Source organism: Garra rufa, chromosome 10 (genome assembly GCF_049309525.1).
Source record: "Garra rufa chromosome 10, GarRuf1.0, whole genome shotgun sequence".
In the NCBI taxonomy this organism is placed as follows: Eukaryota; Metazoa; Chordata; class Actinopteri; order Cypriniformes; family Cyprinidae; genus Garra; species Garra rufa.
Genome location: NC_133370.1, coordinates 35,862,971 through 35,875,471, shown reverse-complemented (window position 1 = coordinate 35,875,471; position 12,501 = coordinate 35,862,971).

Genomic DNA, 12,501 nt, shown 5'->3' with positions numbered 1-12,501 from the left:
ACCATGAACTTGTCCTATTCAGTCACATAGCAAAAGATTTAAAAAAATACAACTTTTTAGCATGATCAATTTATCTTCATTGATAGACAATATTTACATAGTGTTATTTATTGAATATAAAATCATAATAATAAAAAATTAAGACAAACTTTGACAACAAAACAAACGTTACTGTTATCTCTTCAAAACATCTGAAAACCATAATTTTAAGATCAGTTATATATATGTATCACCCCGTTAAAATACTCAACTTGATTTTTAAAGATATTTTGAAAGAATGAAGCGTTTATAGAGCACTTTATTGTGTATTGCTGTACACCCACATGAACTGTGTTCATGTTCATGTTAATTCACAGTACATAAACTTTATATGAATACTTTTTTTAGCTTAATATTAATTAACATTAATAAATGCTATTTATTTATTGGTCATGTTAACTAATATAGTTAATTTTAACAAATGAAACTGGATGGCAACATTTTATATTTTGTGTGTATGTGTCTGTGTGTTGATTTTAAAGTGTAACCCTTTCAATTCTGTAAACTTAAAATCCAAACTAGCAGAGGGTTACTGTGAATGCATGTGCCAACTGGGCACCGTCTTCCTTATTGATTCTTAGTTATGTAGCACTTAAGAGTGATGTCTTATAACAGGAGTCACCAGCAAAGCAATATCCACACAAAACTTGTACAGATAGGTAACAATGACATTTAAGCAGAAGTGGTGGACGTAAAGCAAGCAATAATAACATTTTGCTATCATCATGAATCATGTTCTTATCATCTTCATCAGAAAATAGGGAATTTGTAGCATACTGGTTCACAGTTGGCATTTATCTGAAGTCCTTGCATTGATTGCATTTAGTTAAATCAACATTATATTTGGTCAGTCTGATCTTGAGGCCTTAGAGATGTTAAATTGTGAAGATCTTGAGTTTTCATTAAAGGGCATGTCCGTGGTGGCCTGACAAAGTTTGATGTTTCTGCATAGACATAGAAGTGGTTATAACTTAGCCTGAAAATGTCTGATCTGCCACAAAATTCACAGGTTTGGTAAGAGTCCTGGCCTGAAGACACCTAAAGACCAATATTCAGATATTATCATAGCGCCACCTGTTGGCAGCCAGTGTTGTGCCTGAACGAGTTCATTGAACGATCGTTCATGAACTCGTTCATATTCTGGGTGAACGTGAACTGAACGTGCTGTATATCTGCCTGATGAACGTGAACGTGAACGCGCTCATTCTGGCGTTTATGAACGTCGTTCTCTCGTAGTTCAATTTTGTTCTAAAGAGTGCCAGATTTCTATGGAGCCAGGCAAAATCCCGGCTATAACCACTGACTGCACAATATCTAGGCTACAACCGCTACAACACAATCTACAACGGGCCTTATTATATAGGGGAAAAGACCAGATCTGGCAACACCAGCCGCCACAGAGTCGCACCGCGCATGCGTCATCAAATTGCGAAAAATGAATAGAGGCAAAATCCGATGAAGGCAGCGGCACTACTTCTGTCTCAATGATGAATGAAACTTCATATGTCCACTTAAAATAATTTTTTGAAAAGGTCAGTGATGATCCAGGTGGGAAAAATCTTACCTTTTTGTGTAAACTGTGCCCGTCGGGTCTCAAGAAGCAACTCCGCGTAAAAATAAAAGAACTATGAACTAGTTCATTTTGGAACCTGCGAACTTAGTTCAAAAAATTTGAATTATGAACTATGAACTGAACTAGTTCATTTTAAAATGTGTGAACTGAACTTTGAACTAGTTCATGTAGAAAATGAACTTTCCCAACACTGTTGGCAGCAGGATATATCATATATTTCACTAACTCAAACATACCAAGGTCAATCTGCACCAAACTTCATATGTTTGATAATAGTGCTGGCCTGAACACATCTACATGCCAATAATCAGTTATAGGCATAGCGCCACCAGCTGGCAGCGGCAAGTTTGGCACATTTAAGTGACTTTGACATATTTCTCCTACATTTACTGTATTAAAAGCATACTGCCCACCGTTTGCTGTTTTCCTGAAGCCACCGGTCGGCGGTGAGCCCGGGTGCGAGGGCCCGTTCATCGCTGCTCGCAGCTTTAATTAGGGCCCGAGCCCAGAATGGGCGAAGGCCCTATTGTTTTTCTAAGGATTATTATTATTATTATTATTATTATTATTATTTCATCAATGTTTTGGGTCATTTCGGGGCCCTTAACATACACGAAAACTCTTGAAACTTTGCACACACATTGGAACCTGCGGCCATCAGGGCCGGACAAACTTTGACATGGGGGGGTCACCTGGGGGGGGCGTGGCATCACGTTAAAAATTGCGACTTTTCAGGGACTCTGGAGCACACACCGGATGACCTACAGTTATCAAAATTCATACACATATAGACCTCATCGGGCTGAACAAATTTCATGCTCAAAGTCAGTGCTTCGCCTAACAGGAAGTCAGCTATTCAGGGATGTCTAAAAAGCGCATGCAATGGAATTTGAAATACTCCTCTTAGGCCTTTCCACCGATGGCCACCAAACTCGGTCAACATGATCTCAAGACATTGGAGACGCAAAATTGCCAGGGGAATTTTGATATTTCGAACGGTTTGGCCGTGGCGGCGCGACAAAATTATGGCGAGAAATGAGAAACAGGAAGTGTCTAATAACTTTAACACACTTTGTCTGATTTTGACCAAACTTCAGCTGTTTGTTCATCTTATGATGCCAATCACAGAGATATGACTATTATGAGTAAAAGTTATAGCGCCACCAACTGGCAGCATAAAGCGCAACGTTTTCTAAATGCTTTTAAATCAGCCTCTTAATTTTACTCAATTTGCTTCAAACTTCATCCCAATAATGTTGAAACACGGCCAAAGAGAATCTGTGAAGGGCATTATCGATAACTTTTATCATGTTGCCATGGCAACGTGTCAAACTTTAACTTTAGTTTTTTGTGTTTTCGAGCCACTATAAATACTTAGAATTTCATGAAACTCAACACACACATCTGTATTAATGATATTTAGATACTGATAAAAGCCCATAAATGGGCGTTCATGAGGCACTCTATAGCGCCACCTTTTGACAAAAGTTGGGGGTTTAGTTTTGCCTACAGTCACCAAACTTGGTACGTATATTGTTCTCATCAATCCGGACAACTTTCTAATTAACACTCATTAGCTATAATAAACAGGAAGTTGGCTATTTTTATTTGAATGTGGATTTTTGGAAAAATCAGGCTGTAAATAAAATCATACTAAACAAAGCAGAAACAAGAAGTTCATACCAAACTTTGTCAACATGATAAGAATATACTCAAAATTCTAAATTGTGAGCGGATTTGGTATATCTTGAATGGTGTTGATGTGGTGATTTTTTAAAGTCACAGTAAAAAAAAGTAGCATTCATTTTTATATATCTTTAAAGTGCCTAATACCAACTCTTCAAAACTTTGTACATATGAAGAACAAATCATTCTTAGAAAATACGCTTGGTATCAAAATTTTATCATGCTCAGAGACCCCAAAAACATTAAAAGTATCCAGATGTGAGAGAGAAATGAAGACTGTAATACGAGGGATGAACACCAGAGGTCCTCGAATGATAAGGAATATTTTTTACCTCTAATCCTATTCTTCTCATTCTCAATGTAAAACAAATAAACGAATGCATAGATTCATTTGCAGTTGTTATGTACTGTACTGTCACAATACTTTTACCTAATTTTAAAATAAACACTAAAAGCATTAAAAATCTTTTTTTTAATGAAAAATTATGAAATGTTTTGTTTGTCTCTCACTGATTTGGTAACACTTTCTATGAAGCCCCTATAATAAGGATATTTCTAAAGGCATTATAATGAACGCATAATGCATTATAAAAAAACGTATAATATAATATATTATATCATACAATGAATATTCATAACAACAAATATCATACAGGTTATAGCTTTTAAGATTTTGATTATTTATAACACACAATAGAAACCATATTAAATCTACTTCATTTGTAATGGATTATATCATATTAGATTTATTTTTTACATTATATTCTATTCTATTGACTATAAGCAACTAACTCTCACCAACAAACACTCCTTACAGTGTAGACTTAGGTTAATGTTAGGCTAAGTAGACGGTTCGTGTTCTTGCAAAGTTACTTATAATCAGTTTGTCTTTTGGGGAACTGTCAAAATACAGTGTTAGCCTATATTTAGCACACTACTAATAATAGTTACTGCTAGTTGACATGCAGTTGCAGAGTTACTTAAAAAGTATACTATAAAAAGCTGTCTAACAGGTACCATCAAAATAATTAAACTGATCATATTATACATTCATCTGATCTGATACCTGATCTTATGGCTATTTGAGAAATATTATTATTATTACTTATAAGTGGTCTTTGTATGCTTTAAGTAAAGTGACATCAGTAAGATGGCAAAATATGAGACTTATACATTACAACTATGAGGAGGTAATCATACTCATAAAAGCTATAATAAAAAAAGTAAAAATTCTAATAAATTAAAACTGTTCTTATGAATGCTCATGAGATGACACAACATATTATAAGGTTTTTATAATGTATTATGCATTCATTATAATGCCTTAAGAATACCCTTATAATGTATTATAAATACATGAACCCACAAATATTTTAAATATATATTACAAATATAAATAAATGTACTAATGTACCTTTTAATAATATATGAATACTTTTTTTTAGTTTAATATTAATTAACATTAATAAATGCTATTTAATTATTGTTCATGTTAAGTAATATAGTTAATGTTAACAAATTAAACTGGATGGCAAAATTTGAAATATTGTGTGTATGTGTCTGTGTGTTGATTTTAATTAACCCTTTCAATTCTGTAACTTTGAAATCGACCCTGGCAGAAGGGTTACTGTGAATGCATGTGCCAACTGGGCACCGTTTTCCTGATGCTATCGTGATGGTGACTGCGTAGACGGCGAGGGCCCGGTCATCGCTGCTTGCAGCTTTAATTATTATTATTATTCTTCTTATCCGGAATGAATCGCATTTTTGAGGGCCTAAACATACCCGAAAACTAACAAAACTTTGCACACACATCAGACCTGGCGAAAATGGACATCTGATATGGGTTGCAGAAGTGAGTGTGGCAAAATGGCTCAATAGCGCCACCTTTACACGTTCCGCGGTGTGCGCATTCAGCTGTGATTATCGTACATGCACAAAAATCGGTACACATATGTAACACACCAATACCTACAAAAAGCCTCTTGAGATAAAATCCGAAACCCAACAGGAAGTCGGTTATCATTAATTTTCTCAGCAAAATTTGTGTCATTTTTGCCATTTTCAGGTGTCATACTTGAACGAACTCCTCCTAGAGATTTATTCCGATCAACACCAAATTTGGTGAGTGTAATCTAAAGCCCTTTGTGACGTTAAATTGTGAAGATCTAGAGTTTTCATCAGAGGGCGTGTCCGTGGCGGCCTCGCAAATTTCGATGTTTCGCCATGAAAAAGGAAGTTGCTATAACTCAGGCATACAATGTCTGATCTGTCCCAAACTTCACATGTGTGATAACACTCCTGACCTGATGACATCTACATGCCCATATTCAGTTTTACTCATAGCGCCACCTGCTGGCAACAGGAAGTGTCATGCTGTACTCTGCAACAAACTCCTCCAAGAGATTTAATCAGATCAACACCAAAATCGGTCAGTCTAATAAAAAAGGCTTTAGTGATGTTAAATTGCGAAGATCTTGAGTTTTCGTTGAAGGGCGTGTCCGTGGTGGCCTGACAAATTTCGAGGTCTTGCCATGGATATAAAACTTGTTATAACTCAGCCATAAAATGTCAGATTTGCCTCAAACTTCACATGTTCGATAAGAGTCCTGGCCTGAACCAATATGAAGGCCAATATTCTATTATAATCACAGCGCCACCTGTTGGCATCAGGAAACGACTTGTACCAAACTCCTCCTAGAGATTTAATGATATCAACATTATATTTGGTCAGTCTGATCTAGAGGCCTTAGAGATGTTAAATTGTGAAGATCTTGAGTTTTCGTCAAAGGGCGTGTCCTTGGTGGCCTGACAAAGTTTGATGTTTCGCCATGGACATAGAAGTTGTTATAACTCAGCCATAAAATGTCCGATCTGCCACAAACTTCACATGTTTGGTAAAAGTCCTGGCCTGAAGACATCTAAAGGCCAATATTCAGATATTATCATAGCGTCACCTATTGGCAGTAGGATATATCATATCTTGCACTAACTCAAACATACCAAGGTCAATCTGCACCAAACTTCATATGTTTGATGAAAGTGCTGGCCTGAACACATCTACATGCCAATAATCAGTTATAGGCATAGCGCCACCAGCTGGCAGCAGGAAGTTTGGCACATTTAAGTGACTTTGATCTATTTTTCCTACATTTAATGTATTAAAAGCATACTGCCCACCGTTTGCTGTTTTCCTAAATCCACCGGTCGGCGGTGAGCCCGGGTGCGAGGGCCCGTTCATCGCTGCTTGCAGCTTTAATTATTATTATTATTATTAGGGCCCGAGCACCGATGGTGTGAGGACCCTATTGGATCTGCTTCGTTTATTATTATTATTATTATTATTATTATTATTAGGGCCCGAGCCCAAAAGGGCGAAGGCCCTATTGTTCTTCTAAGGATTCTTATTATTTTTTTTTTTTTTCAACCGTTGGGGCACTTTTGGGGGCCTTAACATACTCAAAAACTCTTGAAAATTTGCACACACGTTGGAATCTGCCGTCGTCCGGATGCCACAGAGGCTGGGACCCGGGCGTGGTTCAGGGCATCTACAGCGCCCCCTGGAACACAGTTTGAAAACTTGATGTACTGCACACACATACTTGCACGTACTCATATGAAACTCGGTACACATATAGAACTCATCGAGCTGAACAACTTTTGTACTCTATGTCATGGGCTCCACGCAACAGGAAGTGAGATATTTAGGGCTGTTTAAAAAGCGCATGCTCTGGAATTTAACGTACTCCTCCCAGGAATTCCATGGGATTGTCACCAAACTCGGTCAGCATGATCTCAACACATTGGGGACGCTAAATTGCGAGGAGATTTTTGATATCTCGAACGGTTTGGCCGTGGCAAGGCGACAAAGTTATGGCGAGAAATGAGAAACAGGAAGTGTCTAATAACTGTTGCACACATTGCCTGATTCTGATGAAACTTCACCAGTTTGTTCCTTGTATGATGCCGATTCCATAAATGTGACTATTATGAGTCAAAGTTATAGCGCCACCAACTGGCAGCAGGAAACGTGTCATTTTCAAAATGCTTTGAAATCAGCCTCTTAATTTTACTCGATTTTCTTTAAACTTCATAAAAATCATGTCAAAACACGGCCGATAAAGAATATGTAAAGGGGTCGATGATAAATCAAATGCTGTTGCCATGGCAACGTGTCAAACTTTAAAATTAGATTCCTGTCTTTTCGAGGCAGATAACATGCTTAGAATTTCATGAAACTCAACACACACATCAATATTAATGATAGTTAGACACTGGCAAAAGGTCATAAATGGGCGTGGAGCAGGCACTCTATAGCGCCATCTTTTGACAAAAGTTGGGGGGTTAGTTTTTCCTACAGTCACCAAACTCTGTACATATATTGTTCTCATCAATCTGGACAACTTTCTAAATCAAACTCATTAGCTGAGACCAACAGAAAGCCGGCTATTTTGATTTGAAGGTGGATTTTTTGAAAAATCAGGTAGTAAACAAATTCACACTACTCCTAAGAACAACCAGCTGTTCACACCAAACTTTTTTAACATGAAGAGAAGATTCTGAAGATGTTAAATTGCGAGCGGATTTTGGATATCTCGAACGGTGTTGACGTGGTGATTTTTTAAAGATGTAGTAAAAAACATAACCCTATTTTTTTATATCTTTAAAGTGCAGCATCCAAACCCTTTAAAACTTTTTTCACACAGAGATCTAATCATTCTGAGCAAGTGCTGGAAATATAAATTGTATACAAGCTTCAATGAATTAAAGAAAATTTAAAAATAACTCAGAAACCTGCTGTCACTCTGGTGAATGTCTCTACAGTATGTGTGTGCGTTCAGTCAGGCACAGAGAAGCTCATTATTGCAGGGGGGAGGGGTGAGAGGGAGAGAGGGTGACAGAGTAGAGAGCCATTCTACAGACCATCTTTGAACAAAATGCACATACTGTATGTAGTGTAATTACATAAATATGTCTGATCTTTGAGAGTCTGATATTTTGAGAAAATATAAAGGGTCACTAAGTCTTTCATTGTTCGTATTTTGCAGTTGTTGTTTTTTATTTATTTTTTACTTAATTGTACCATGAACTTGTCCTATTCAGTCACATAGCAAAAGATTAAGAAAAATGCAGCTTTTTATCATGAGCGATTTATCTTCATTGATAGACATTTATTTTCATAGTGTTATTTATTGAATATAAAATTTAAATTAACAATTTCAAGACAAACTTTGCTGTTATCTGTTCAAAACATCTAAAAATTATACCATTATACCATATATATATCGCCCCATTACAATATTAAACTTGATTTTTAAAGATATTTTGAAAGAAAGAAGCGTTTATAGAGCACTTTGTGTATTGCTGTACACCCACATGAACTGTGTTCATGTTCATGTTAATTCACAGTACATAAACTAATGTTAAAATATGTTATTTTACCATTAAATAATATATGAATACTTTTTTTAGGTTAATATTAATTAACATTAATAAATACTATTTAATTATTGTTCATGTTAACTAATATAGTTAATGTTAACAAATGACACTGGTTGGCAATTTTATATATTGTGCGTATGTGTCTGTGTGTTGATTTTAAAGTCTAACCCTTTCAATTCAGTAAACTTTAAATCCAAACTGGCTGAGGGTTACTGTGAATGCATGTGCCAACTGGGCACCGTTTTCCTAATTGATTCTTTCTTAGTTATGTAGCGCTTAAAAGTGATGTCTTATAACAGGAGTTACCTGCAAAGCAATATCCACACACAAATTGAATAGATAGGTAACGATGACATTTAAGCAGAAGTGGTGGACGTAAAGCAAGCAATAATAACATTTTGTTATCATCATGAATTACATGTTCTTATCATCATCCTCAGAATATTGGGAAAATGTTCCCTATATTGTGAACGGTTTTGGGATATCTTGAACGGTGTTGATGTGGTGATTTATGAAAGTAACAATAAAAAAGATGAAGTTATTTTCATATATCTTTAAATTGCATTATTCTAACTCATCAAAACTTTTTACATATAAAGAACAAGAAATTCTTAGGAAATACGTGTAGTTTCAAAATGTTATCATGCTCAGAGGCCCCAAAAACATTAAAAGTGTCATATAAATTTTTCAGATTAAAGCTCTAATACCAGAGATGAACACTAGAGGTCCTCATAAGATAAGGAATCGTTTGACCTCTAATGCTATTTAGCTCATTGTCAGTGTATAAGAATGACAATAATCCATAGAATCAGTTGATATATACTGTACTGTCAGTGTAATTTTACATAATTATTTTGTATAGGTGCTTAAAGAGCATTAAAATCTTTTTTTTATCTTTTAAGGAAAAATTATATGATTTAAATACATATATACAATCTCACTGATAGAACAAAATATTTTATAAGTATGACACTATACTGCTCAGTTCACTTAATTAGAATGAGAAACAAATACAAAAAGGCCAAACAAATCAACTAAGTTAATATGTATTTATTTTTAATATATGTGTTTATAATTATTTCACAGATGCTTATAGATTATTAAAATACTATTTAAAAATGCTTGTAGACCATAAAACATGGTAACTATTTAAAATAGGGTCTCTTTTGTTAACAATGGTTAATGAACTAACAAACACGAACGAACAACGAACAGTATATTTGTAATCGATTTTCTTCAAACTTCATCAGAATAATGTAAAAACACTGCCGATGAGAGTCTGTAAAGGGCGTCCCTGATGCATCAAATGCTGTTGCCATGGCAAATAAATAAAACAAAAAATAAATTCAAATATTTGTTTCCTGTGTTTTTGAGGCAGATAGCGTGCATAGAATTTCATTTTCCATTTTCAATTTTCAATGATTTATTATATATTTAAAGTGCAGCATCCTTACTCTTTGAAACTTTTTTCCAAAAAAAACAACGATTCATTCTGATCAAACACAGTACATTTCATAATTATACAAAACTCCACGAATGAAAGAAAATAAAAAAAACATATCTGATCTCACTCTGCTCTGCACTCTTTTTTGTGTGGTAAGTGGCTGAGTGTAAGGAGGGGGGATGGGTGGTAAGAGAAAGAGTCAGAGAGGAGGGAAAGACAGTTACGGTTAGTCCAAATGGTTACTGTGAATGCATGTGCCAACTGGGCACCGTTTTCCTGATGCTATCGGGATGGCGACTGCACAGTCGGCGAGGGCCCGGTCATCGCTGCTTGCAGCTTTAATTAGGGCCCGAGCCCAAAAGGGCGAAGGCCCTATTGTTCTTCTAAGGGTTATTATTTTTTTTTTTTTTTTTTTTTTTTTTTTTTTTTCAACCTTCCGGGCACTTTTGGGGGCCTTAACATACTCAAAAACTCTTGAAAATTTGCACACACGTCAGAATCTGCGGCCATCAGGACGCCACAGAGGCTGGGACCCGGGCGTGGTTCAGGGCCTCTACAGCGCCCCCTGGAACACAGTTTGAAAACTTGATGTACTGCGCACACATACTTGCACGTATTGATATGAAACTCGGTACACATATAGATCTCACTGAGCCAAACAACTTTTGTACTCTATGTCATAGGCTCCACCTGACAGGAAGTGAGATATTTAGGGCTGTTTAAAAAGCGCATGCTCTGGAATTTAACGTACTCCTCCCAGGAATTCCATGGGATTGTCACCAAACTCGGTCAGCATGATCTCAAGACATTGGGGACGCTAAATTGCGAGGAGATTTTTGATATCTCGAACGGTTTGGCCGTGGCAAGGCGACAAAGTTATGGCGTGAAATGAGAAACAGGAAGTGTCTAATAACTGTTGACCACATTGCCTGATTCTGATGAAACTTCACCAGTTTGTTCGTTGTATGATGCCGATTCCATAAATGTGACTATTATGAGTCAAAGTTATAGCGCCACCAACTGGCAGCAGGAAGTGTGTCATTTTCAAAATGCTTTGAAATCAGCCTCTTAATTTTACTCGATTTTCTTTAAACTTCATCAAAATCATGTCAAAACACGGCCGATAAGAATATGTAAAGGGGTCGATGATAAATCGAATGCTGTTGCCATGGCAACATGTCAAACTTTAAAATTAGATTCCTGTCTTTTCGAGGCAGTTAACATGCTTAGAATTTCATGAAACTCAACACACACATCAATATTTATGATAGTTAGACACTGGCAAAAGGTCATAAATGGGCGTGGAGCAGGCACTCTATAGCGCCATCTTTTGACAAAAGTTGGGGGGTTAGTTTTTCCTACAGTCACCAAACTCTGTACATATATTAATCTCATCAATTTGGACAACTTTCTAAATCAAACTCATTAGCTAAGACAAACAGGAAGCCGGCTATTTTGATTTGAATGTGGATTTTTGGAAAAATCAGGCTGTAAACAAATTCACACTACTTCTAAGAACAAGCAGCTGTTCACACCAAACTTTTTTAACATGAAGAGAAGATTCTGAAGATGTTAAATTGCGAGCGGATTTTGGATATCTTGAACGGTGTGGACGTGGTGATTTTTTAAAGATATAGTAAAAAATATTTTTATATCTTTAAAGTGCAGCATCCAAACTCTTTAAAACTTTTTTCACACAGAGATCTAATCATTCTGAGCAAGTGCTGTAAATAAAAAATGTATACAAGCTTCAATGAATTAAAGAAAATTAAAAAAAGAACTCAGAAACCTGCTGTCACTCTGGTGAATGTCTCTACAGTATGTGTGTGCGTTCAGTCAGGCACAGAGAAGCTCATTATTGCAGGGGGGAGGGGTGAGAGGCAGAGAGGGAGACATCTTTGAGAAATGCACACATATATATATAGTGTAATCGAAATAAATACGTCTGATCTTTGAGAGTCTGATATTTTGAGAAAATATAAAGGGTCACTAAGTCTTTCATTGTTTGTATTTTGCAGTTGTTGTTTTTTTTATTTTTTTATTTTTTTACTGAACTATACCATGAACTTGTCCTATTCAGTCACATAGCAAAAGATTAAGAAAAATTAAACTTTTAGCATTAGCGATTTATCTTCATTGATAGACATTTATTTTCATAGTGTTATTTATTGAATATAAAATTTAAATTAACAATTTCAAGACAAACTTGGACAACAAAACAAGCTTTGCTGTTATCTGTTCAAAACATCTGAAAATTATAAAATTTTAAGATGAGTTATTTATATATATATATATATATATATATATATATATATAT